The sequence below is a fragment of the Melanerpes formicivorus genome, unplaced genomic scaffold, assembly GCF_026170545.1.
Source record: "Melanerpes formicivorus ecotype bairdi unplaced genomic scaffold, bMelFor1.0.p_v2 SCAF_19, whole genome shotgun sequence".
In the NCBI taxonomy this organism is placed as follows: domain Eukaryota; kingdom Metazoa; phylum Chordata; class Aves; order Piciformes; family Picidae; genus Melanerpes; species Melanerpes formicivorus.
In genome coordinates, this window is record NW_027142371.1 from 7,107,127 (window position 1) to 7,130,594 (window position 23,468).

The following is a 23,468-nucleotide window of genomic DNA, read 5'->3' on the forward strand; positions in this document are numbered from 1 at the left end:
GGGAAGGGGCAGGCAGAGATTTCCTGGTGATATATGCTCATTTCTAACCATTTATTGTCCCAGACAATCGAAGAACAATGATAAACATTGTTATAGAAAGTGGAGAGTGCCACATTGACATTTTTGAAGGGAAAGGAGAGGTGGCTAGAGGGGCTTTGATGTGGTTTTCCCTTCCACCTTACCTCCTCTAGCAGCAGTGTCATGTCAAGCAACAGAGTGGTCTGTGTGATGGCAGTTGCTGCATCCCCTCACATACCTTTTCTCAGGACAGCAAAGACCATTTGCTTGGTGCTTTGCTGCAGCAGGAGGATACAGATGAAGGAGTTCATCCTTTGGGAAGCCTGTAATGCAGAGGATCACAGGCCTCAGAGTGAATGGATTCTTAGAATCCCCATGTCCCTGTAATCCAGCAGTCTTTCTGATTTATTATCAAGTGACCATCATGGAAACTATGCACACAGAAGCTGCATGGCAAAGAAGGCCGGGAAGAGAAAGGTGAGAGTAGGTGGTTTACCAGGTCGTTCTCATCATCCTTCAGTTTCCCTTTCTGCTGCCATGTTCATCCATGATTAACACAACCATGTAAGAACTCCAGCAGGTGACAAGATTGGTGATTTTGGGCTGCGCTGGAGAATCAGAAAAGTTCATCCTTCAAGCCCACCCAAAACAGATCAGGAAGGCCATGATCTCCACATGTTCCCTTCTCCTGCCTTTTCCAGTAGTGCTCTGCTGCCTGAGGAAAATTCCTTGGCCCCCACTGGGATATTCATTGTCTGCATCACTGCCAGGCTGAGATTTCTCTGTGCTGTGGAGCCTGTAGCCTGCAGCTGTAAGTGAACAGTTGCCGTGTTTTGTGTTCATATTCTATTCCCTAGCCCTAAGTATTCACAATCCTTTGTAACAGGAGCTGTGCCCCACAACTGAACACTGCTAAGACTTCATTGCATTTTTCTGCTTTTCTCATAAAGCTGAATGGTAGTGAGGTAAGAACATCAACATAGCCATACAGGGTTAGGTCAGTGGTCCATGTGTCCATACTATCTCTGACCACGAAGAATATGAGCGTAAGAACAGAGAAGATGAGACATTCCCAGAGCATATAGAATATAATAAACCAGGTTGGAAGAGACCTTCAAGATCATCGCGTCCAACCTATCAGCCAATCCAACCCACCTAATCAACTAAACCATGGCACCAAGCACCCCATCAAGTCTTCTCCTAAGCACCTCCAATGATGGTGACTCCACCACCTCCCCAGGCAGCCCATTCCAATGGGCAATCACTCTCTCTGTATAGAACTTCTTCCTAACATCCAGCCTAAACCTCCCCTGGTGCAGCCTGAGACCGTGTCCTCTTGTTCTGGTGCTGCCTGCCTGGGAGAAGAGACCAACCTCTACCTGTCCACAGCCTCCCCTCAGGTAGTTGTGGAGAGCAATATGGTCATCCCTGAGTCTCCTCCAGGCTAAGCAACCCCAGCTCCCTCAGCCTCTCCTCATAGGGCTTGTGTTCCAAACCCCTCACCAACTCCGTTGCCCTTCTCTGGACACATTCCAGCAAGTCAACCTCCTTCCTAGACTGAGGGGCCCAGAACTGGACTCAGTACTCAAGGTGTGGCCTAACCAGTGCAGTGTACAGGGGGAGAATGACCTCTGTGCTCCTGCTGGCCACACTGTTCCTGATGCAGGCATATTCTATTTCACCCTGCTCTCAGAGCTGCAGAGAGCATGCAAGAAGCCTTCCTGATAGCTGCAGAAACAGATAGGCTGTGGGTGGGCTTCCAGTTCAGTAAGTCACCTCTCTCTGTAGTCCTACACAGCTCTAATCCGTTGGCCTTGGTGTTTTATGGTGCAAGACCCAGGTTTGTCATCCAGGGGAAAAAAAACGATGGAGGAGGTAATTCTGTTTATTTGATCAGTGTTGTTTTAAAACGTTGTCTGTGTTCCCAGGAATTATGTGGTGGCCTCCTTCTATAAATCACAAATGCACAAAAAAATAACCCGCAGTGTGTTTCCAAAGAGATTAGGGTGAAAGTTCCTACACTCATATTTCATGTCTGGAAAAAAAATATCTACGAGAGTGATAAGTACAGCCAAAATGTGTGTGCAAGCACACCCTGTCATTTGTTCTCCATGTGCCATATGTTTTCTGAATCCTGCACCTCCTACATACAAATTACATGCAATAATGGTGGGGGGCACACATTACTCAGGATTATTTAGTTAAACTCTGACTATATGGAGGGAATTAACTTAGATAAAGTCAAGCCACTGCGCTTTGGTTTGGTTCTTTGCTTATTCTGGAGTCACAGAGTAGAAAATTAAAGATCCCACTGTGCCAGGCTTCATGTCATTTGGTTTTAATTTAATTCATCTCCTCAATTCTCCCTGTTTCTCCTTTTCCTTGAGTATCATCGGTAGGTGGTCCAAGCACCATCAGAAGATTTACTGGCAAGACTAAATGTATGAACGCTGTGAACACATTGTTTTTCTGATATGATTTAATGACCTTTTTGGCATTCCCATGGCTGTTGAAATCTTCCATAATAATTCCTTTGGCAGACAAAGCTCCTGTTGATCAGGTGAAAGCTGATGCAAATGTCAAATGTCAATAAATTTGTAATCCATAAACGTAATACTTGGTGCTGGAGTGCAGCAGGAGATACCCAGGATATGAGCTACATCTTTCTGTGAATAGAAGACAGGCAGGAAAGGAATGGCATCTCCAAAACCTCTCCATATCCAAGTGCTTTTCCTTCCCCATACTCCTTGTTCTGCCTGCCCATTTTCTGAATGGCTGAGCTTTACTAAAAGAGGGGTTTATGGATGGCGTTTGTTAGAGTGAGTCCAGTGGAACAGGTTCTGTCCTTTGTTCTGCTTTTGACTCATTGTGTGAGGCTGGGATTTAATTTCTGTCTTTAAAGGAGCTCTTTGCTGTTTAGAGATTTTGGAGGCTTCAGAGCTTGATTCTAGGAATTAGTAATTATGCAAGATATTCCAGTAAATTAACAAGACCATTTACATAACTTAGGTGTTGCAAGAAGGAGTCATTGCTCATTTTTAGTTTTAAGATGCTTGGAAAGGGTGAGCCATGTATGAAGCCTGATTTTATACACAATAAAGACATAAGAACAATCACAAAATTTCCCAAGAGATTTTCTTAAGGGCCCTCCACTTTGACCTTTGGCTCTGGAAAGCTCCAGTTTGTTTGACATTGAAAAAAGGCAAATGTGTGAACACAGTGCCATGAGCATTTGCACTTTGAACATGCTGGGGCTGAACACAGCTGAACTGGAAAAGGCTGCAGCAGCTAATGTGCTGGGAAAATAGAACAGAGGCATTTACTTAATAACTCAACTAATTCCTTTAGCTCACCTTGTAGAGATTTAACCTTTGAATGAGAGAGTCCCTAGTTCAAAGTCCCATGTCTCCCCTGTCCTCATGTTAATTTTTAAATTATATATTGTTGTTGAGGGGCCCTCGTGTTGAGCATTACAGGCTATTTTTCATGTCTAAAATGGGGAATTATAACTGAACATTAGCTACTGGCTATAAATCACACAGAACAAAGTGGCATTGCGTCTATTGAGTAACAAGAGTGGGAGAATTGCAACTTACTTAAAACGAGACAGGAAAGAGGACACAAATGCAGTAGCAGAGATAATTGTGTCTTGAGAAAACTAATGGTTCTTCCAACTGTGTGATCCTCTGGACTTCCATTCTCTGGAGCTCTCCACAACCAGCATTGTAAGTGCATGGTCACAGTAGGAGCTCACTCAATGTGGAGGGCAAACATGGAGCTGGAAGCTATTTCACACCCTCCTGCCATGTCACCTAGTATACTGTGGTCATGATGGGCCAGGGCTAGGGTAGGTAAGAGCCTTTTCACAGCCTGGAAACAGCACTTTTCTCTTTTGCTCTCCCCATCACCAGCCTCCATCAGCAGGCATGAGTGAGCAGTGACCACAATTCCCTCTCTCTGGGATGTTTTAATTCTAAGTTGTAGCGAAGGCCCAGGTAAGGAGGAGGCAACACAATGTTGTTAACAGAGCAATTATGGAGGCTGCTGACTGTGAGCTGACCAGCTCCTTTTCTGCGGCTCAGCGCACAGGGCAAGAAGCCCTGTTGCTCCTATGCCTTTCTGAAGGGTTCACTGATGATACAGTGTCCTCTTGAAAGATAACCAAATAAGCTGAGCATGGCCTCTTTCTTGCATGTCTCTCTGCTGGCCTTTCTCCCTTTTTTAACTTTTAGTTCTTTCACAGGATCTTTCCACGTTCTCTTGTGTCATCATTGGGGTAAAAAAGATCTACCTTTGGCTCTGTGGAAATTATTTGGTTGCTTTCTAAGAGAGAGATCATCTTGAACTCAGTGCAGCACCTTGCACTGAGTGCAGTATTATGTCTGCTCTTGGTTTTGGACCCTAATGAATCAAAGATTAAATAAGAAAATGAAAAAAGAAATCCAGCTACACACATGTTTCAACCTAAGATGCCAGAGGTCTCACAGGTTGTTTGTTGCTGTCTGTTCACATATTGCTTGTTTTGGGGGTTACACACGTTCCCCTGTACATCATCAGCCACTGGAGCTGCTTAACAAACTACCTGAACTGAATATAGCCAGGGACTTAGGATTAGTTCTTCCTGCAGTGCCAGTCTCTTCTTAAAGAGCACAGATCTCCACACAGAGATTTTACTGAAATTAAAGCTTTAGATTTCTTTCATAACAGACAATAAGGAAAGCAGATTTTACAAGTAGACCAGGTCAGCATCCTGGGAGAAGGCTTTTGCTCGGGAGCTGCCACCAGGACAGGGAAAACATGAATCCACCTGCTGCTGTCTGGTGAAGGCAACCTGCTCATTAGTGCAAGATCCTTTTCTGTTCACTTACTCAGTGCCCTGATCTGACAAGTGGGTGCAGTGTTTCAAGGATTAATTCAATAGTCAATACTTTATGCCCCTCACAGCTTCCTAAAAACCCTGGCCTGTCTCCAGCACTCTGTCCCCACACAGCAGGCTCAGAGGCAGTGGTGCCCAGGCAGTAGGGTTTTGTTCTGTTTGTGCAGTGCCAAGGGCAATGGGTTTCTGAGTAACAGTAATTTTAATAGGTGTTTTGTTGATTAGAGACAAACTTAAGAACATCCTTAAAAGCTTTGCAGAACAGAGGCCTCTGTGCTGTATATTTATTAAGCTGTTCAGCAGTAACTCAGACAGCTGAGAATTGTTGAGGACCAGGTCTATCTAATTGTGTGCCTAAATCATAGTTTCACTGTGATTCAGAGGTATTAACATTATAGTCTGCACAGAATGGCTTAGGTTATATGGTCAGATTCCTGCAGATGGTCAGTTTATACCATAAAACTTAAAATTAAAACTTGCACCATAAAGCTACTGCCTCAAATTTATTATATATTGCAGCACAACAAGCAAATTAATACTGGATGCAGTATATGCTTAGACATTAATGTGAGCAGAGGATGAAATATTGTCTCCCAGCTCATTGGTACCTGTTCCCTTCAGAGCACAATTGAATTGCACAGGATCACCAAAGAAGAGGAAGTCACCAGGAGTGCAGTCCCACATGGAGCTGGGCTTGCTCGCTTGGGGGACATGGAAAAGACATCCTAAACCTCGTGGAACGAAGCTTCAGGGTTTCTGAACTTGCAGTTCTGCTCTGCATCATGCATGCAAGAGCTGAGCTCTCAGCAGAATCTTTTTGTTATTCATCATAAAGAATCACAGCTGTGAAAGGAGAACCAGGGAAGGAGAGTGAGAACAGGCAGGTGCTCTCCCTTGGACTAATGTAAATCAGGAGAAACTCCATTGCAAGCCCACTGAATTATGTTGCTGTCACTTGGACATCAGACCAGAATCAACCCCTTTACCTGCAACAGACGAATGAAATATCTTACAACTGTGTGTCCAGGAGCCTGCTAAGCCTCTCACAGAGCTGCTGTCAGTATGTCCAGGGCAGAAGCATATTTTTTTTACTTACTGTTGTACATAAGGGCTCTGCTGCTGCCGACAACTTGAAATGTGTTAGTTCGGTTTGTTCAAAATGGAGTGTGTTTGTTAAGTGTTGCCTCTTTGATGTTGCACTGCCATCTCCATCTTTGTCATCATTGCCCATCTTTTTCAATCTAATGAACTCAAACCATCAGTGCAACTTAAGTTCGGCTGTCTGTTCTTGCATAGTTAATATTAAAAATGTACTAACAGTGTGGCTGCGAAATCAAATTATGCACATAAATATGCTGGCATAGCAGAGGAGGCGGCAGAAGCTGAAGTTAGCAACATTGATGCCAGTTCACATTTGCAAATCAACCGTCAATCTGTCATTAAACATGTTATCAAATGATGATAAGTGTATGCTTCTTGCTTGCATTGGCGCGCTTATTCCCGATGTTGATGTGCATTAATGGGATAATGTGCATTAACATAGTCTTGCTTGGATGAACACAAAACATTTTTTATCCGTCTCAGTTTGTTTCCCCCTGTGGCCCCCAAGTAAGTGTTTTGTGTTATCGAATTGCCAAAAAATGGGAAAACACATTACTTTTAATTAGCAAAAATTTTTGAGTCATTATTTTTTTACCTTTTTTTCTGGGTTTGGTTTTTTTTTTTCCCTCCCCCCTTTTTAATTTTTCTCCAGACGTCTCCTGCGTGTTGTCACTGGAGGTGGGGAGAGACACAGAAAAGCCCTCATTCCACTGCCATCTTTTAAGTAAAACGATTAATGTCAGAAACTCATAGACTGACAATTACGTGCTGTCTTAATGCACTGGCCTTTCATCTGCAGTCCTTGCTTTTGACAGAAGTGATGGTTTCAGTTCAGCGATATGAAAGGCAGGAGAGGAAATGATCTCAGGCATTCCCAGCCCGTTGTGTGGTGCCACACTCAGGCATGGCAAGCAGTCCTTGAGCTGGCTCCATTTAACAGTTTTGCATACGAGCAGGCAAAAGCTGTACCTAGAGATTCACATAAAGCTAAAGAGGAGCACAGCTGCTCTAGGAGGGATCAGAGTTTCTGAAGGAGATTCCCATGTGTTTATCCAACTTTGTAATTTCCTCGCACAGGGAACTGCATAGTCAGTGCTCCATTCCATACACACTGTTGGTACACTGCTCTCTCTTACTGCTGGTAAACTTCCAGGGAAATAAAACAAACAAAAACCCTCAACAAAACAAAACAAAACAAAAATCCCAAGCTTGCTGGCTAGAGTAAGAAGTGACTTAAGGCATAAAGCCATTTTAAGAGCCATCACACAACAGATCAAGCACATACCTGCTTCACAGTCTCTGGCACAGCAGTGCCTGTGTGGTGAGGGCTTGGCTCATCAGCTGCCCACAGAAGGCTCTACTGCCCTGGGAAGGATTTGAACTAAAGCAATGGATAGTATCTTTGATTATTGCTTGTGTTTAGAATTGAGTTGTTTACCTAGGCTTCTGGAAAAAGTTGAGGTGGAACTCCACTGGAGCATGAAGAGCATCTTTTGTATTTAGGGGACTTAAGGTTTGTAAACTTAAGGTTTGTAAGCAAGATCCTTCCCACCCTTGGAGAACAGCTGTTCTTTTAAATGCTTTCATACTTAGGCAGCAGAGGCAAAATTGTGATGCTCGAGACTTGCCTTAAAGAAAAGTCAGTCCCTTAAAGTGTTTTATTTTTAGTTTATGAGCTTGAAAATAAAACTTCTAAAACTTTTATGGAAGACATCATATTACTTATGTGTTTCTAAAATACCACTTTTTTCCCCCCTCATATAATAGAAATGTTTATAAATTACTCTTAGTTTCTGCTTATGTCTACATCTAGCCTCCAAACATGGCCTGAGATTTATCTTGAATTTTAAAGAGAATAATAACAGAATAATAAGCTTCTACAAACTGAACTTTTTGGTAACTGGGTCAAGGTTTTGATCACTCTCTTTTTTTTTTTCTTTCCCCTCAATCTAATAGCACCATTAACTTTAGGCATCCTTTTCAGGTCTATGGTTTCTTGTTATCTGGATGATTTAAAGGAAAAATAAAAGGGAATAATTATTGATTTTTTTTTTTATTGTCTGATTCTTAAAAGGAACCCATTGAGCTTCCTATTATTTCTGAATTGTGGATGCATCAGCACAAACTTCATAATCTTAAAACTCTAATAGCAGTAATTCTCTTCCTGCTAATTCTAGCTTCAGTGAGTCCTCATGCTTCCTACTTCTAAACCAAGGAGTTTGTCTTCTAGTACAAAGAGCTTGAATGTTAAGTATATTTTCTGTTATGCATCCATTACTGGCAGCAACATTTTTAGGTTTTGGTTTGTTTTTTTACAGTTTCGTAGCTTTGTGTTGCTTCTACTCCATGAGCTACCTTGAAATTAACTTGTCAAATGTTCATCCCCCTACTTAGGGAAGATTCCTAATCAGATGAGTGGACCAATTTATCATGACTTTGAAGAGAGGTGCTGGAATTCAGATGGCATTAAAAAGCTCACTGTGAAGGCTGTGTATGAGGGACTGCTGTAAGGCAGCTCAGGCTAAGCTGAGCTGTGAGAAACTATTTGTGTCTGAGATGACATTTGGAGAACTAGAGTGAGAAGTGTGTCTCGGTGCCTCACTTTTCACATTGACTTTGACCCCTTTTTAATACATCTCCTTCAAAGTGCTTCATCACCAGATCCCAGCTTTGTTTCTTTTAGGGCACTTGGCAACTGCTAGAACAAGGTGTAAAACTGTAGACACTGAACATCACAAAACTGAACCCTGATTCCAAGTATTGTCCATTTTATGCTGCTGTCTGGGAGAAGTCTGGATCCGGATTTCATCTTTGCTGCTTCAGCCAGTCTCTATTTTGAACTGATGTATGAATCAGGTGTGTTGATTTACCAATTTTCATTGAGCAGTTTGAAACAGTGAGATCTGTGTTACTCCTCGGTATGCGTATCTCAAAGCAAATGTTGACTAAGGGATTAGCAGCAATAGAGTTACGCTGTTCTTCCGCCCTGTTCTCCCAGTCTTTATTCTTCACACTGTATCATCTTCTATTATCTTAGGTCTGACTTTGGAGTGGTTTCAGTTTTTGAAAATGCCAAGTAATTAGTCAATATGTTTTCACCATATGTATCAAGCTCAGTAAAGAGGCAACCATTGGCCTTTGTCATGGCACAGTAAGCGTTCGTTTTCTCAGCACTTCAAGTTACGCTGAGCGTGTGGTGAACGCCAAAGAATTTAATGAGGAATTTTACAATGAAACATTTGACATAATAATTCACAGTTCAGTGCAGTTCACAAATCTGGGGTGAGACCCCCTTTGAAGATCGCCCCTGTTTGTGCTGTTCACACTAGAGATCCTGCACAAGCTGCTTCTCCCCTGGCTGGTTCCCTTGTATGAGCAAAGAGGCTGTGCAAAGGCTGAATAGGTTGTCAAATGGTCCTGTTTTACATCTTCTTGGCACAGATACTGCGTATGACAAGGGAGAATTCTTGAAACCCTTTTCCCCCTTCCAGACTGGCTTTTTATTTACCCCAAGCTAGTTAATACATACTTTCCAGATATAAATTTTTCCTTTAAGGCTTCCACTGATGCTGACTGTTAACAATCTTTAAGAAAGGTCAGAATCTGATCTTAACACTGCTGATGTGAAGTGGCATTTACCCAAATTTTGCCATCTCTGGAGCAAAAATATGTCCAGTGTTTTCTAGAGAGATGAGATAGACAGCAGCCTTGTCTGGGCCAATTTCCCCTCTTGGGAATACTGTCTTTCAGTTATCTGTGGAACAGGTTGCTGCATTCCCTGATGGGTTTCTCTAGATTTGCAAAAAAAAAACCCAAAACAACCAAAAACCAAACATTTGAGCGCAGGTTTAGTTCAGTGAGTTAGGGTTATTTTGTTTAACATTTTGGGGAATGTGCAACAAATAATCATGAATGAGAATGATGTCATATTGTTTTACTGCAGCCATGATTTAAATTTATGTGGCACTGCTATTGAAGTCAATAGGACTTCTCCCTGAGTATGTTTTGCAGGGTACACTATCGTTAAAATATGACAGTTAATGGTCTTGTTTATGTTATTACATTTAATGAATAAATATATCAGCCTGTACATCAAACTTGGGTTTGTTTATACTCTTTAATTGTAGTCTTATCTCCCCTAGAAGCATGTTATATCTTTTAATTTTATAATTATCCACTTTATTCATGTGTGACACTACAGAACTGCTGCTTATATCCTGAGACGTCCAAATACAAACAGATGGAAGACAGGCAACCACTAGGAAATTCAGATCTGGATCCGAATCCAGCTCCATGTTTTCAAAGCCCTCCACAATTTCAGATCCAAGGTCTTGGTTTGGGCTGTTGTGGAAAGGATGCAAGAGTTTCATTCGTATAGCATCTTTGAATATGAACCATCAATAAGAATTGTACATGTTTTTCTCTTTCAAAAAGACCTGAGGTTTAAAGACAAAGAAGGAATATATCTCACATTTTGAAGTTTTTGCAACAAAGGGAGAAAAAACAGAAATATAGACATCTCATTTTAGCCTAGTTGTTACAACACTTGGCTGGAAAGGGTTCATGACAGCCCATGCTCCAAGGACTTTTGTTTGAACTAGATCCCGGAGAAAAAATGCATCAGAATCCTGTGGAGTTAAAACTTAGGGTCTGCTTCATCCAAGTAAGCAACTCTTACTAGGCAGCAGAAATGTTCCCATGCCCATTTCGTTTCTCTTAATTTGAGATCTGCTTTTGTGAAGCTTTCAAAGACCAAATAGAGACTGAAAAATGTAGGTTTGAGTCCCCTACACCCTGAGTCGTATAAGCACCAAGACATCCATAAGTCAAAGAAATAATTGTTTTAGAAGAGCAAATTCTAATAGGATTTTTAAAGTCCACCTTCCTAGAAATCTCCTAGACTATGAACTCTGAAAAGAATCATGGAGTAGAAATAACTGGGTAGCTATATTTCAGCTATAACTGAGTAGATGCTCAAAACCTCAGAGATATAGACTCTATAACTACAGATCAATCTGGCCTCAGTATCTTTTTGTTTTCCAGGTCTGGCCATAAGCAAGCACCCTCAGAGCTTGATGATTTTGTAGGTTCCCTTCTGAGGCATCTTGCTTCTCCTAAGTCTGGAATTAACTCTCTGCTCAAAACATGCAGTTTCCCAAAATTTCATTACCCAGCCCCTCTGTCTTTCTTTACAGCTGAATGAGGGTGATTCTGTGAGGGCTTTTTTTATCAGCACAGATTCCCTGGGGTGGCACTAACTACCAACCAACAAAGGGTTTGGCAGGTGAGTCTCTTCTAGACTTGAGTTAGATGAGTAAATCCATCAGCTAGGGAGCAGTCAGCAAACATTCATACCTTGCTGTGGAGCAAGGCTGTTACAAGAGAAGAGCATCTCTTCACTCGTAGATCACATCCAATGCCAAGCTTCTTGTCTGGGATCTTTTGCCAGGAGTTACAGGAAAATAAAACCAGAATGAAAAGTCTAAAGGTATGGTATTTATACAGTAAAGGTTTTTCTTATCTAATTACTTGTATTATAGTGATGAAAAGTTTAGTTAAGCACCCTGGGTGTTCTACATGCGCATAGGAAGACAGCATTCACATGATTCTGCTTGTTCTCCTTTATATTTTTGTCTTTTTGTCTGTTGGTGTAACACAACAAATATTGACTGTGTGATGCATTTCTGCAGGTAGTACCTTCCTTTGGATCTAGTAGCCAAAGCACTTGTAAAGGCAGGCTGGGAAAGGGGAACACCCATGTATAACACCCTTGCCCAGAACAAGTCACTGAGTTTGTAGGAGAGCAGCTGGCAAGAAGAGACATGTGCAGCCAGGTGATAACAACTACTAATAAGGAAAAAGGTTAAGTTTCCCCAGGTACATAAGTAGTTTCTGAAAGCAGCATCTTTACTTAGTATATTGTTTTCCTTCTTAATTGATTTATCTAGTTGCTGGGCGATGTTTAGCCTCTTTGATTTTGAAACCTCCCTCATCTATTTTGTGTTTGAACAGAGCTTCTGGTTAAGTGCCCTCACAAAAGTCACCTCTAATGCAGTCATCTAAGGAAGGGGAAATTTGCTTAAGAGACTGACACAGCCAGAGTGAATACATTTCCCAGTTAGCACTTGAAGAGGAAAACATCATAATATTTAAACCAGTTTTGAAAACTTTCCATGAAAATAGGGGAAGGGGAAAAAACCATAAAACACTAGTTGAATACAGAGAGAGGCCAAAGAGAGTTCAGTTACCATAGAGATTATTACTGGCAATTGGTATACAACAGCAGATTGGGATCTGTTACAATATTTTTATTAATTTTTTTTTTCTAAATTGGTTATTTATATATTTTGGATCCATCTCTGTTCTGGGTCCAGATTTTACTCTTTATCCGTCACTCTTTTTGACACGAAGCAGTAATGACTCTGGCAGATATCAGTCATCTCCTTCATCTATAAACATTAGGAGGGGTCATGAGCACATAAAACACCACGTGGACAAGTCCCTGCGCATGGCTTTGGCTGGCAAAGGAGGGAGAAGCATCACAGACATGGGGCTACAGCATAGGCACTCTCCCGTGCAAACCCTTATTACCACTGTAATGATGATGACTTTTTTGTAGGCACAACAGAATGCCTTTTCCCTTCTCAATTTTCCCTCATGTATATGCAAGCCTAGTCATTTAACACGTGCACCTTCCAGTGCATGAACTGGGAATTTAGGACATAACCTATTGTAAAGTCTTTCCCTCTCCTCCCTGTCTTCCTTTCCTAAAGATTCATCCTTTCCTCAGTGTGTTGGAGCAGCTGAACACCCAGCCTTTTTATAGCCACTTCAGCAGTAGTGTGCTTAAGGGGCAATGTTAAAGGACATTTTTAACCAGTTAGCTTCTAAAAAGTCAAGCCTTTTTTTTTTTTAAGTGCCCAATCCTGTGTTTATCCAATCCTGAACCTAGTTTGGAATGCTGATGGTTTAGAGTTTTTTTCTGTCACACCATTTGCCTTCGGGGAGATATTTTTTAAGGATGCCTGAGATCAGGCAGAGCCAGGTAGGTTTTCCTCCCCTTTGCGCCCTCTCATCCCCAGCCTGTTGCTCCCTGCCTGCATCTCCTGCACTTAGGGAGCAGGGGCAGGGTGGAGCACAGGCTCAGGGAGATTCCAAGCAGGGAATCTGGCTACAGGGAATGCTCTCCACTGCTCAGTGTGAATAAAGTATATTAAAAACAAAAATAAAAAGAGAGAGAGAGAGAAAGACAGAGAGGGAGAAACATGGTGGGTTTTTTTCACCTCTAATCTCCTTTAGTTATCATGATCTCAAGAGTTATTTGTAATGATAGTAGGCACTGCATTTCAGATGGAAATGTGATTTTCCACGCTGACGGTGTCACTTTAAGTAAACAAAGTTAATTCTGCTTCCTGCTATGCAAGGCCTAATCTCATTACCCAAACCACAAGTAGCATAACAGAAAATACTCCCATCTGTCAAAGGAACTTAAAATAAAGGTGGAAATTGTTTTTGTGTTTCATCCCTCTTCTTCCCCCCAGATCCCTCAATGGACGCTAATTATCACATCATATCTATTTAAACCTGTTCAGATCCCTCAGCCTCTGGCTGCAGTTCCTCTTTCATTCAAGGTGCCTACAGAATAATAATGTTTATGCTGCATCTTAGACTTAATGCTCAGCTTGGATGAACTGTAGCTAAAAGCTGTGAGCCAGGTGGCTGAGCCATTCTTGCTGCATTCTTCTCTGAGGATGCAGAAGCCAGGTGACGTCAGGTCGGCTGAAAGCTCTCCCAGAGGTGATCAAGAGTATGCTCAGCCCTTTTCCCACCTAAAATAAACAGTGGAAATCTCTCTGCCAGAGACAGTCCAACAGGGAGCAAGGAGCTTAGGATTTGGTGTGCTGACCCTGTGCCTCCAGCTCTAGGGTATTCATCAACTTGATGTCTGTTGTCTGGGAGATCCTGGCCTCTCCAAAGCTGTGTGAGATGGCAGAGCCAAACACGCCCCAGTGCCACATTACTGACAGCACACAGGACAGAGTCACAAGCACACTGCTGTCCTGAGTTTGTTCAGCCTCAGTGTGCTCCCCAGCTTCTCCCAGGCAATGCCTGGGTCTGCTGCAGCTATGCAGAGCGGATGGGGCCAGTGCTGTGCTCAGCTACCTGGCCACCCCAGACTTTAAATCACAGAGCAGTGCTGAACTGCAGTCCCAGAGCAGCATGAAGCAGCTCCACAGCAGTGCAGCACTGGTGAAAATAAAGATCGATCTAGAGCAGGGTGGGGGGCAAGCCCTGTGGCATTTGCCTGCAGTCACATAGTAAGGTCACTGTGCTCACTCCCTTGTCACTTCCACGGGTATAAATCCAGAACAGCTTCCCTGTTTAGCTCAGTGCAAGTTCCCTGTGACTCACACAGCGAGGGGAGTCAAGGAATGGGCATTACAGGCTCCAGCAGGAGCTCTGCCAGCACAGGGAGCAGACCCCAATGGTCCCAAGTCTGACTTTAGGCAGAAGGAAAATCTAAACATGCTACCTAGTAATTCTCAGCTCATTTCAAAACAGCAGCTACCAATCATAAGAGAATCCCACAAAACTCTCCAACAACAGTGTTTTGCATCCTCTCTTCATTTAAAATGACCTTTATGTGTTGATAATGTCTGCCTTGCTGAGCCTTAATTACTTAATTAGTGAAGCAGGTTCTCTATTAGACAAACAATTTTTTTTTTCAAACTATATTTTTTTTTCTTGCAATGATGATGTTTTATTTTAAAAGCTGTATTTTAAAAGCTGTAAAAAGTCACTTGCAAATGGCTATAGTTTGTTAATTCACTTAATGTATTAGACATTTGAAGGTTTTCTTTTCCACTATTTTCTGAGGTGCATTTACAGCAGGAATCTTTCCTGGTAGGGATTTCTCTGCCTTTCACTACCATGCTTGCATAGCACTTTGCCAAAAAAGCTAGGTCTTGCTGAACAGCTGTTACAGGTTCTGGGTGTGCTTGGGAATTTATTTATCATGGGTAAGTGCTTAGGGCTGAGCAAAGTATCCTGTGCCTGCCTCACATGTGGCAAAGTTTGTGCCCTTCCTGAGAGCTCTGGTAAGTCTTGCTCTGAGCTTTGATTGATGTGTTCTACTTGAGCTGGCTTTTTGCAGTAGGCTCAGTTTTGTTTTCTTTCTTATATGGGATTTTTGAGCACTATTATCCTGACTTTGTAGTGGTGTACTTAAGATCTAGCCAATCAATCTATTTCTGTAGGGCTGCTTCTGACTGCAAGATTGTTGATAGTTTTAAAGTAGCCAGTTGATTAATTTGTTCTGAAAAACCATATAGGATTTGCCTTAGGTTGGGGGTTTGGGGATAGCATTATTATCCTAATATGCTACAGCGAAAGCAGAGGGTTCCAGAGGGGATTTGTACTAATGCTGATGACAGGGATAAGTTCCACTGACTGAAACGTCATTCTTGAAGTAAGACTTGGGGCTGGAGTGACTTCATTCATGCAAACACTTCTGCAATAGTCAAGGCAGCAAGAGCCACATTGCAGGTACTGCAAGCAGCTATACAGCAGAAACAAGAAACACTAAGTTTAATCCAGCCCCAAGAAGCAGACATGGATCTTTCTCCCCAGAAATAAATGCTGTCTTTCATTGGTCTTTCTAAAGTAATACCTTGCTGAAAATAGAGAGTATCACGGTAAAAACATGACTGATAAGTGACTAAATTGGGGGAAATGGACCTGAAGTGACTTTGGGCAAAAATGGCAATTAAATTCTAGAACTATTCAGAATGTGAAGTGAGAAAACTTGAGTTCTGCTCACAAAAGGACCTGGAATTTATTTTCGATATTTTGGATCCTGAAAGGAGTTTCAAAGGCAACTTGTCTGCCTCTTCCTTTTTATGTTAGTGCCTCAATAAATAACACCTTAATGCTCTGGTTGTAGCTGTGTCCCCCCTGCTTTTAGCACAGTACAGGCAAGCAATAGGAACAACTCTTCTCCACTAGAACCAGCAATACCATGTGGGTGGGAGAAGGAAAGCACTGTTATCCTGTTATCTTCACCCAGGGGATGAGGAAGGGAAGGAAATATTAGTCATCATGAAGGATAGTAAAATCTGATGAGTAAAAGGATGCCCATAATGATTTGACGAAATAGGGTATGCAGGAGGTGCAATAAGCCATATCCTCTGACACCCATGGTCACCACTTGTTTTCAGGACTTTGAAAACTTTGCTTACATTCATTTCAACCTGGGTGTTTTTTAGGATCTCAGCCACCCTGCTCAGACTATTCATCTCTCTGCTAATAAAAATTCAGAGAATGCCAAGAGTTAATTGCAAAAGGTGATACGGGTTCCCTTTGGCTAGTTCTGCACGGTATTTTGGGCAGGCTTTCTCTGCTCAAGCTCCAAGCCAACAAAAAGCCAGGTGGCTGCATTGGCATAGTGCTGAGCCCTACGTAATACATCTGATGGCAAGCAGGGTTTATTAGCTTGGCACTGCACTCCCTGAATTTCAAGGGGTTTGGAAAGTTCTGGCTGGCATCCCATTGGGTCAGACTTACCCCTTCTTAAATGTGCCTAAGGTAACTGGGGAGTATGCAGTCCTGGTCTTACTGATTGCAAAATTCATGGGACCTAATACCTGTGTAGCTTGTGGTGGTACACTTGGGTTTTTTGAAAGCTGCTGTCACTGAAGCATAGGGAAAGAAGTCAGGAGTACATTTTGAGGTGTGGTGGGATGTTTGTGTGGCTGGGAATAAAGAACTTGCAAATGGCAAAAATAGATGTTTTCCTTGCAAAGGCCAAAAACACTTAGAAATGATCTATGTCTAATATATTTGTTGTACCCTGAGGGCATAGAGAGATGTGACTTTCAGGGGAAAAAAAATGGCTAAAACTTGCAGTTTTGAAAACATATATTTTACTTTAGGGCATTTTCAAGGGCTTTTTTTATTGTGTCTACATCCACTATTTCACTTATGCTTTTCAATTCCCATATATTATTCATGATGTCTATTTTAATAAGTTTTAGGTCAAGCTATTGTTCTCTGTTAAGAGTTTATTACAAATAATGTTGCTTGGATGCAGTGTTGGAGCCTCTCTGAAACGACACCTTGTGATTGTGGAGGTGTGATCCAAGTAACGGGAGGACTGAAGTCCTTTTGCGAGGTTCAGATTTCTTCCTTCATTTGAGTTTCTCTCTTTTTACCTAATTCCACTCAAAGCCTCGGTATCAGTTAGGTCATGTAGCTGTGCTATCACAGTTCCTTGTGAGAGAGGTTCAGAAATGAGATAAAAGAGTTGCAAAGCAGAGCTAAAGGAGCCAAAGTATCTGGATTCAGTTTCTGCCCACGCTATTAAGGCAAATAATATAAATCAGCAAGAGGTGCATCTTCAAACACACAAAAGCACACACCATGTGTGGGGTGGAGAAGAAACTGATGTTGTTTTGCCAGAAGGAAGCATTATCGGCAACAGGTCTCCATAAAAGCATTTCTTAACTGAATAGCCATGGAGAACCAGGGTTCTGCATAACATTTAATGTGTGGCATGGGTCTATCAAGTTTATTGAAAATGTTCATTTCCCTAAAATTAAGCACAGTCTGACTTCCCTTGTTAAACCCTCACCTTCCTTTTTCAATTTGGATTTATTTTTTTTCTCCCAAATGAAAGAGGAGTTCCTTGCAAGGAGCTGAGCAGCATGGTCTGGAGTGGGGCTGGGTGCCCTCCTTCCTGCGTGACCCTAGTGTGAGCATTCCATGTTGACAAGGGGACAGGAAAGCCCATTGGGTTTAATGCGCTTTGCCAAGGCAGTGTTTTTGGCCTTATTCTCCTCCTTTCTCTCCTTTCCTCTTTGTCTGAAGATCCTGAAACAGATGTAGAACTTCCTTTTCAATTCAGGCCACCTCCGCAATAAATGAATTTCTGAGAAAAATCTGACCCAACTGTGTGACAGAGAAACTTGGTCTGTGCAGCCTGTGAGCGTTATGGGGTTACAGCGTTATGATCAACAATCAGCTTGGTATTTAAACAAAAGAGGAAACGTTTTTTTCTGTGTCATAAGGAATGTTTCTGAGACCATAACATCCTATTAAGGCAAAATAGGGCTGGCGACAAAGTCTGTTTGATTGCATCTGTGATCTGCCAATTTCTAATGAATGGAAAGAGAGAGGCACAAGCAGGAGAGTTGAAAATCAACAAGAATTTCTCCTTTTACTGCTGGTACAAGTCTGCTCTCTGTAGCTTCAGCAGTGGAATTCATTACTGGGGATAAGAACAGAGATTAGGTTAAAAGAGCTTTTCACTGACAAGACCTCATTCACAATGAAGTGCTTTCAGTCACTCCCTTCAGGTTGGAAGTTTTCAGACTGTATACAGTGAGTGATACATTATTATAATAGTTTGCATTACTGTAGTGGCCAAAGGCAACAGAAGCATCCATTTTGCTGGATACTTTACATAGGCACGTTAAAAAATGATCTCTGCACAAGATGTCCATATGATTTTATTTCTCTGGTGTTTCTTTTTTTTTAGAGGAGTGTCTAGTTTATGGATGCAGTTTTGAAAACTGTTACCTTGTTGAGCTGTTTAGACTAAGCCTGAGTCAAAGACAGCCTCTGGTTTTTATAGCTCAATCTTCCAAAGTCGGCTATAAATGCAAATAGTGAAGAGATGCCCCAATGTTAAGATACTCTCATAGTATAGGAAGTGCCAGTGTGATATGTGTGAATAACTTTACCACAAGCCATTTTGTAAGCTCTCAGAAGTTTCCTCAAGTAGAAATGTGCAAACTGTATGCAAAATTGAGACACTTAAAAGAAAAAGGGGAAAGAACAAAAGTAATTACAATTGCAGTTACAGTACTTTTGTACTGAGCTTTTTGCTAGACTTCCTTTAGCTGAACAAAGGAACTGAAGTGTTTGTCTGTTGACTGCATTCTGCAAGCCAAAATCAGGTGAGTGCCTGTTGAGGTTGTCCTGGGCTCTGCCTTGATAGCCCTTTTAGTAAATCCTAAACTTAGTTTTAAGCTCTAATTAAATATTTGCTGAAAACTAGGGCCTGATCCTTTTCTCATGTCTTTTTCCCCATGAGGGAGCTTCTCTCCAGTCAGACAATTCATTCCTGTCTATAAGTGAGAGTGGAGTTGGGATATATGGCACTGTATCAAAAGATCTATTCTATCTCCCAATGAAACAAACACATCTTTTGAAGTTGTTTAGCTGTTTCTAGAGTGAAGCAAGAACTTCAGAGACAACACTTTGACTGTTGGGTGAAAAGGAATGTGTTCTATTCTTTTTCTACTCTTCTCCCTGCCTTCACCCCCTCTTCCCCTTATTCTGTTCCCTATTTGACTTCTCTCCTGTTATTTTTTTCCCAAGGAATCGTTAAAGTCAGGTCTATAGTCAAACCTTGTGCCAGCACAGTAATTTTGGTTAGAGGTGTCATTCTTTTTTTTCATAGCACTTCTATATTGGCACAACCTTCAGCATAAGTTCAGCTGTACTAAAGAAAAAATGTGATTTTGCTGATACAGCTTATTTCATTGAGGGAGCCTGTAAAAACTTAACTGCTAAAAACACTCTTTTGGCAGGACAAGCTGCATCTGTATTAGTGGTGTTTGCTGGTGTAGCTGAGCTGTAAAATGTAGTGTTGGCCAACAACTTAACCCTCAAAAGTACTCCTGTTGAAATGTGTTTTCTTTGAACTTATTTGGCCTCCATATGCTGAAGAAAGGACGTTTGTAGCATACTAAATTCACAAGACTAAAACAGCCTTTATAGTGATTAAATTCAACTCCCTAAACATAACTTAGGCAACTCCCCAGCTAGATTTATGTAACTTAATCTCATCTGGTAAAAAGTATAGCTGTGCTAAATGGAAAAGCCATGGCTGTGGCCCTGGCTCTATTCCCCTTTCCTTGATGATAATATTATCCAGGAAGATGTTGTTCTAATGCGCCTCAATTTCCTCATGTGTGACACAGATATCCTGCTGTCTGTCTCAGTGGTGTAGAGCTTCAGGAGCCTGCTACAAGGCATTTTGGTACATAGAAGGTATGAACAGTGTTGCTGATGCCAGTTTAAGAGGGCTCAGTGGCCAGTGGCCAGTTCGTACTTGTGAAACTGTAGCACCACTTACTGGTTTTGCTGGAGAAATTCCAGCCAACAGACCCAGGCAATGTTGTTTATCTTCTGCTGTCATCATAACTATTTCCTGAGAGCTAGAAAGATGTACTCCTGCCTTACACTGCTTTCTGTAGCCTAAAGGATCAAAGATAAGGATTATAATGGTTATGTTCAAGCAGAGTTGTTGTTGATTGGGATTTATCCTTTTAAATATGTGTAAGTCATAGAAAGCTTTGCAGTCAGAAATATTGACTTCATTGATCCATGCCAAGAGCAGAAGAAACCCATGTGGGCTGAAGTGGAAAGGCTGTGCAAGATGCTTATAATAAAGATGTTATCTGATAAATAAGATATTGCTTTATTCCTGACCAAGGAAAATTAGAAATCCAGACTTAAAGTACACCAGTCAGTTCATGCCAAGTTAACTGTGGCAGCATTAGTTTTCTGTGATCAATATTCAGTACTAGGACCTTGCATTCTTGTTTCTGGTCAAATGAGATAGCTACGTAGGTCCTGGTTCTTCTTGTTTATGGGTTTTACAAGGAGACCATCTGAATGAATCAACTTCAGGAGCATAATGAACTATCAATGCAGAGAACATCACCTTCATCATTCAGGATAAAGTGAATGTAGTCTAGGTCATGATATTACCTTTGGAAACAGCTAAAGTCCCCTGTCTGATTAGCTGAGATTGCAGAGGCTGACAAGGGAGGCAAGGGAGGTTAAAGGTGTCTAACACATCAGCTGAACATGAACAAACAAACAAGAAATACCAAAGGAAGAGCAGTCTGTGCTGTGGGCCCATCAGCTGGCTGTCTGGAGGCTTCCTGAAAGGTAGGCTAACATGGGGACAGCAGGGATGCCATGCTGGAAAGTGATGTTCCCAGGTCTTTTGCTCCATCTGAAGCAATATCAGCTTACCAGCCTGCAAATACAAAGTAGAGGAAGGGGAGAACTATGTCATAAATGTATCTCCTGGTATTGTAGAGGCTTTTGCAGACTTGGAAAGAGGGCCAGCTTTCAACCGCTCTGGCCACTATCTGTTTTCTCCTTCACTGGCAACAAAGCTGTTCTGTCCAGCCTGCAAGGGAAAAACCCCACCCATATCTTCAAATGGTCCTCTCCTTTAAAAACACAAACTTCTGTTTCCTACCGTACATCCTTGGTCATCCCCCTGCCTTAAACTTTTGAACCCTCTTAGCAAATGCACTGTGGGCAGAGCAAGGCGGGGAGCCCTTACCCCCACGGAAAAAACCTGATCTGAAGAATTCTCAAGGGGACAATTGAGCACTATCAAACACAACTGCAGTAATACTTTACTGTCTGCTGCAGATATTGAGCCCTCATTGCAGTAATTGTCACGGTGACAGAGCTGGGAACACTTGCTGTAATTAGGACAGTTGTTTTGTCATGTGTAACGATCTGAAGAGAAGCAAGGAAAAGAGGGGAATGAGCACTAATCTGCTATAGTGTAGTGAAGGAGAACCATGCACACACAAAATACAGCACGGCTGCTAATATATTGTAAATTCAGATGAGCAGGCATTTTGAGAAGGTGAAGAAATAAATGTTAAAACAATACATCTATTCAGGGGAATTTCTGCTCTCTCAGGTGTCTGTATCTGGAATAGCAAGTGCAGATGTTTTTCTGTAGAGGTTTTTTTTTTGAAGGTGATCCTGGTGATATCTAAAAAAATCCTCAACTAAAACCATATGTGCATATGTATATAGATATACACATGTGTGTGGATATATGTGTGTGTGTATATATATATATATATTTAAGCAAATTTCTATAGGAGGCATCTAGTTTCATAGTTTCATTCAGGGTTGGAAGGGACCACAAGGATCATCTAGTTCCAACCCCCCTGCCATGGGCAGGGACACCCTACACTAGATCAGGCTGTCCAGAGCCTCATCCAGCCTGCTCTTAAACACCCCCAGGGACGGGGCCTCGACCACCTCCCTTCCTCCAGTTTGCTGCTCCAGCAGTTTGAGAACATACAACACAAAATTAAGAAGGCTGGGCACTCAAGTGTGTAATGTGTTTAAAACTAGCATTCAAACTATTTTAATTTCTCTGAAGTAAGCACTTCAGCCTCCTACACTTTTCTGTTTCTTTTATGCAGGTTAGTATTAAAAAATAAGCACTATCCTTTTTTTATTTTGTTATGCTCCAAGTTACCTTTTATTCTTATTCACTAAGCCTGTAATGGCTCTTATGGTTGAGTTTTATCTGACAACAAGCACCACCCATGTATCAGAAACTCTTGGAAAACAAGGCTACTGTTCTGGATTTGGTGAGCCAGAGCTGTAGGGTATTGAATACCTCGTTGATAGTAAGCAGGTGAGCATTAAGCATACACAGCACAACTGTACTTATTTCTACAATATTAAGACCATTTTGAAACCAGTCACCTCTTAGATAAATTGCCTGATGAGGCAACATTCCTGTATAACTCACACAATTTGCTTACTTCAAAATTTCCTGTAGGCAACTCAAAATGCTGCTGAGAAGCTAAAAGGGTGAATCAATTCATTTGGTAACTATGACCCCCTTCTGGTGTAAACCTCACCTCTACAGATTGCTGTTGCTGTATGGAGTACCCTGGGACTCCAAATAAGATGATCCAAACAACCATTGGGTGGTTAGAGACAGCAGTATAAATTCTGCTGATTGAAAACTTCCAATGTAAAGTTTTTATCAATGAGAAATTGGCTTTTCAACTATTGTTTTTTCTTGCTTTCCACAAAAAAATTTGACCTTTCATTTCACAGCTGGAAAGGTCTTGAGGGAGATTACACTTGCCATTTAGTGTTCATTTTTAGCATTAAGCTACATTTAGGGTTTGTATTTTCAAGTATCTTTTTCTACCTTTCCAGTTTTCACTTTTTGGTGAAATCTCTCCTTCACTACTGAAACCAGTCAGAATTTTACCATCTCAGTAGGACCAAGGTTTCACTTTTTGCTGCTTTACTACATGAAATCATTCTTGCAAGGATCATAAATGTCCTTTAGGGATATCAACCTGTAATCTGTTGTTTAAAAAGTTTACAGGGATGATTTGGGGAACAACAGACCACTTTGTCTGCCCTTGATTCCAAGTAAAGCATAATGATTAACCCAGAACTCTATTAACAAAGAATTAGAGGATAAAATACAATTAATAACAGCCAGCAGGGTTTCAAAGACTATAAATTTTGTCACATAAACCTGCTGTCTTTTTGACAGGATTACATACCTACTTAAGAAAGGTAACTGGGAGGACATACTAGACCTGCATTTCTCCAGGGGTTTTGACTTAGTCCACCTGATGTTTTGCCTCATTAGGTTTTTAAACATGTT

General features: G+C 41.5%; 1 protein-coding gene across 3 annotated transcripts in view; it reads left to right on the forward strand.

Annotated features, from left to right (window-relative positions):
• Positions 1-23,468, forward strand: part of TSHZ2 (teashirt zinc finger homeobox 2) — a 230,354-nt gene that overhangs the window by 146,194 nt on the left and 60,692 nt on the right. The window contains exon 3 of one of the 3 annotated variants that reach the window (XM_068149951.1): positions 5,516-6,342. The exons of the other annotated variants lie outside the window; for them this stretch is intronic. The gene's annotated coding sequence lies outside the window, so the exon portion shown is untranslated. Of the gene's footprint in view, positions 1-5,515; positions 6,343-23,468 lie in introns of those variants that run through there. 3 annotated transcript variants of the gene reach the window in all.